This window comes from Hipposideros armiger, unplaced genomic scaffold (assembly GCF_001890085.2).
Source record: "Hipposideros armiger isolate ML-2016 unplaced genomic scaffold, ASM189008v1 scaffold_888, whole genome shotgun sequence".
NCBI classification, from domain to species: domain Eukaryota; kingdom Metazoa; phylum Chordata; class Mammalia; order Chiroptera; family Hipposideridae; genus Hipposideros; species Hipposideros armiger.
In genome coordinates this window covers 336,710-341,956 of record NW_017732238.1, presented here as the reverse complement: position 1 = coordinate 341,956, position 5,247 = coordinate 336,710, and positions in this window count along the sequence as shown.

Genomic DNA, 5,247 nt, shown 5'->3' with positions numbered 1-5,247 from the left:
AAACCACCGCCCCTTCCCCCCCAAAATAAAAGGTAAAGAAAGGTGGTAGACTGGTGGAAAATATTTTCAACATATATGGTCATAAAGTTAATAGACATAATACAGAATATAAGTAGTCCCAACAAATCAATAAAAGGCAAGAAACAGAAAAATGGACAAAGGATATTTGTAGAAGAAATCTGTACAGTCAATATACACATGAAAAAAAAATGTTCATTTCACCACTCATCCGGGAAATGCATATTAAAATCTCAATGAATTAACAATTTTTTTCAATCAGATTGGGAAACACTTTAAAGATCAATATCTAACGTCAGCAAGAATATAGTGAAGCTATATTCCCACAGTGGTTTCCCACTCACTGTTGGTGGGAGTGCACATTCACACAGCCTTTTTTGGAGAGCAATTTAATGATGTTCCGCATTTTAATCTACCTACCCTTTGGCCCAGCAAACCCTCTTCTAGGATTGGCTCCCACTCAAAGGATGGCACATGTGCATAAAAATTCATGTGCGAGGATGGTCACTGCAACATTGTTCACCAGGGGGAAAAATCTAAAGCAAAAATCGAAAGCATCCATTCAGTAGCGGAATGTGAAATAAATTATGGAACATTCATACCATGAAACAATACAGTAATTAAAAAAAAAGGTAGATCCCCATGTATGGAAAGATTGCTAAGATGTGTTGTTAAATGATAAAATCCAAGCCCCAGTGCTATAAATAGCATAAGATAAAATATGGATAAATGGATGGGTGGATGGATGGATGGATGGATGGGTGGATGGAGGGATGGATGCATACATGGATGGATACATGGACGAGCCTGTACATGCAGGGCAAACATTGAGAAGGATACGTACATAATTCCTACCAATGGTTGTTGGGGAAAGGGCTGTGATTGGGAGGAGGATTTTGGGGGGACTTCCATTTGAGATGCTAGATCCTCCTTATGTGTATTTTACAGTGAGCACTGGTGTAAAAAAAAAAAGTGGGAAAACAGAACTATAGAATGGTGTTTTTTGCTGCATTCTGAAAGAGATTGTATAGAATTGGTATTATTTATTTTCTTTTTTTTTTAAATTTTATTGGGGAACAGCATATTTTTCCAGGACCCATCAGCTCCAAGTCAAGTAGTTGTTTCAATCTAGTTGTGGAGGGTGCAACTAAATGGCCCATGTGGGGATTGAACCGGCAACCTGGGCATAAGCACTGCACTCTAACCAACTGAGCTAACCGGCCACACCAGGTGTTATTTCTTAATTGTTCGGTAAAATTAACCAGCAAAATCATTGAGCCTGGAATTTTGTTTATTTGGAGTGTTTTTGTTAAAAGATTTTAAAATATTAATTTAATTTTTAAAATAAATATAAGAATATTAATATTATGTATTTCTTCTTGAGTGAGCTTTGTCAGTTTGTATCTTTCAAGGGATNTTCTGTAGGTTGCCTTTTCATTTTGTTGACCATTTATTTTGCTGTGCAGAAACCCGACCTCTGCACCTCTGTTGGTTCTGTCCTTACCACTGAGAATGCCCACCTCTCTATGGCTAAAGGGCAAACTCTTGGCTCTAAATGCCAGACCAGCACAAAGCCTCCTCCTCCAAGAAGCCTTCCTGATTTCTTGGCTGGAAGTGATTTCTCTTCTTGGTCTTTTGTGCCTCTGATGGGTCCTCATGATTGTTTGACACTGTCAGTTCCTGGATGTTCTAGGCTCTTCCATCTCAAAAGTTTGCCGACCCCTGTTCTATGCACTCTCACCTCCAGGTCTTTACCATGTGTTTCTCCTTCTTGGAATATTCTCTACTGCTCCTTGCACTCCTCCCGCCGAATCCTTCTCGGCTGAGGCAGACTCTTCCTTAAGGCTCTCTTCAGTGCTCTCAGGAAGCCCTACAACTCCTACTACATCCTGGCTCTGCCACGAGGCTGTGAGCTCCAGAGGGGAGGGACCATGCCTGCCATGTTCATCTCTGTGTTTCTAGGGCCAAACACAGAGGAGACGCTCAATAAATATTAGTTGAATGCACTTCACCTGCATTATTTTCTCACTGGATTTCAGTCACTAACTCCTCTCCCATTTTACAAAGGAAGAAACTGAAAGGCCAGGAGCCTGTGGTCACACAACAAAGAGTGGGGAATGCAATTTCTGATTTGCCTGGCTCCAACAGGCCATGTCTCTCTACCTTGACCTTTGAGAGCCCTGGCCTTTGCTGAAAGCAGGTGGTTAAACCCATGGGTCTGGGGCCAAGTTTCTGGGTTCAAATCCAGCTGTGCCACTTATCAGCTGTGTGACCCTGGGCAGGACACTTAACGTCTCTGAGCCTGTCTTTCCTCATCTGCAACATGGGATAATTACAGCTATCACCTAAGGTGGTTGTAAGGACCAAATGAAATTATCTGTGCAAAGAGTGTAGTCCAGAAACTGGTGCAAAAAGAGAATCTAACGGACAGGGTGACTCAGAACGGTCCCTCTTAATGCCCCCGAGTTAGTGCAATAATTAGTAGCATCCCTTTTGGTCTCAAAGGTCCCCATTTGGATGAGAAGTCATGTCAGTATTGACCCATGTCAGTGTTATCACCTGCATTCCAGTCCCACCACCTAGGTGCTTGTCTTACCTCCTAGAATAGTGAGGGCTCTGCAAGCAGGGAAGAGCCCTGAGCCTTCTCCTTCCTGGGCCCAGAACAGGGCCCGACCCATGAAGCATTTGCTCAGTGTTTTCTGAGATTGGAGAATACTTTCTACTCTCTCATCATTTGTTCATCCATTTACTCATTTGTTCACACATCTAGCACGGACCAGTTCTCACCATCTGCCAGGCATGGGATGTTCCCAGGGCATGAGCTGGGGCTGCGGTTGAGTGGTCAGCAGGGTGGGGTTAAAGCTGTCTCTGCCATGGGGTCTGGAGTTACCAGGAATCAGGAGCCAGGCAGGGAGATGTGGACTGTGCCCTCAGTACGTGCAGAGGCATGACACGGCCCACAAAATCCCTCAGGATTTCCTAATCTTTGAGCTGACATGCAAACCCCTCTCAAAGTTCCTCTGCAACAGGAAAGAGTGATGTCAATCTGGGATTCCTGCTTGTCATCATCTCGGCAGCATCACTGCGGCTTCCTTAGCTGTGGGGGTCGCTGAACTGAACAGGGCACTTCTACCCCACGTCCACTGGTGGTCAGCATGCTCACAGCTGGGGAAGACCCAGGGTCACCCTTTGCAGCATGGTGGACATTAGCAGCCAGCTCTGTCATACGCTGGCTCTGGGACTTTGGGCAAGTGACTTAAGTTTCTGGGCCTTGGTTTTCTCATCTTTGAAATGGGGATAATTAATAGAACCAGTCTCATCGTTGAGAGGATTAAGTGAAATAAATATGCAAAGAGCCTAGCATGGTGCCTGGCATATAAACAACATTAGGCCTCCAAATACCACATTCACAGTAGGGCAGTACCTTCCTGCTCACAGAGCTTTACAACACTGCATTCATTCACTAAGCTATTCATCCTTCAGACATCTAAAGTCAGTGGATCAGAATGGTCAGGCAGAACACAGGCTCAGGGGACAGAAATAGCCTCACTGGCTGTGTGATCTTGGGAAAATGACGTAACTTCTCTGAGCCTTGGGATAATAACCACACGTACCTCTAGGGTTGAGGATTCAATGAGAAAACTCCAAAGAGCGCTTGTCACACTGCCTGACACACAGTGAGCACATGATCAGCCTTTGAGGCCTGCCAAGTGAGGAAAGTGCTGGAATGAGGGTAAGGCTAGGAGGCCTAGGACATATAGATAGGACAGCTGCCTCTCTGCTGGGGCAGAAAGGCCTCCTGGAGGTAGGGTGTCGGAGGAGCCATAGGCGTTAGCCGGGTAGACAGAAATACCAGGGTGAGCAGCTTCCTCTGACCTTGGGGACAAAGACGGGTTCTGCTGAGGTGGTCTAGGCCACCCCTCGGGGCCACTGTGGCCTCCACCTTCCTTGCCAGCCACATCGTTCTCCACCTCAACACTCTCCATTAGATGGGGGTCGCTGCCAGCCTGGGTCAGGGACTTGGTGAGAATCGCATGAAAGCTGAGCACCCTGTTCTGAGATCGGACACAAATTCTACCTCCATGTTGAAGATTCTTAGGTCTCCTTGAGGCCATCTATGAGTTCTTGAGGGCAGCGGCCTCAGCCACGAATAAGCACCAGAATCACCTAGAGAGCATCACAGCCCTAATTTAGCAGGCCTGGGATGGCCCTGGAATCTGCGTTTTAGCAGGTGCCACTGTGATTCTGAGGCTGGAGTCCTAGGGCTGCCCTTGGAGACCCCCACCTCAAAAGGCTTCCATTAGAAACCATGGCCTACAGGACATAGCCTGTCAACGTGGTGCTCACTGCGTCCCCCTTCCACCCCCACTCCATCCCTCTGGCTGGCCACAGGGAGCCCTGATGTTTCATCCTTTCTGCCCCCACGCTAGGCCCTCTCCTGGATTTCCTTTCTGCCTGGAGGATTCCTCCAAGACCTAGCTCTGAGACCGCTGCTCTGAGAGTTTGCCCTGGCAAACTCTCCATTCTCTGTCCACCCCATGGCATCTGATTGTGCCCCTGTCATCCTATGAAGGGGCTCCCTCCAAATGGGCTGGACTTGAAAAAGCTAATGTCACATTGACAACACTGCACATTGGTAAAGATCTGATGAGAGTGAGGATGACCAGATGTGTTTGGGGACCAGGTTCTAGAAGGATGGCTAAGGAACCAGAGTGTTCAACCTGGAGAAGTGATGTCCCTAAGAACCACAGGGCACTTCACATCACTGGAAACCTGTCAAGGGACAGGGGCAGAGTTGTCTGGACATCCAGAATGCAGTGCCATGAGTGACAGGGAGGTGCCCCAGGGAAGCAGATGTGTCCCCCTGCAGGAAAGCAAGGACTCAGGCTTTCCAACAACAGGAGGCACGCCGGTGACCTGCCAGGAATGCTGTGGGGCTGTGGGGAACGGTATTGGTCTGATGACCTGGGTCTGAGACCCCGAGAATCCCAATTGTGGTTCTGAGCCTTCCCCAAAGTAGCCGTGTGACATGAGATAAGTCACTTAACTTCTATGACCTTCCCTTTTCTTATCTATACAGTGGAGATAATTTGCACTTCACTGAGCCCCTGTGGCCCAGGACTGCATGAGAAAATGGAAATGAAATTGCCTTAATAAGCAGTAAGTGGCTCACCCCTCCTGAGCAAGACATGAAACTCAGAAGCCAAAAATGAAAAGACAACAGATTTG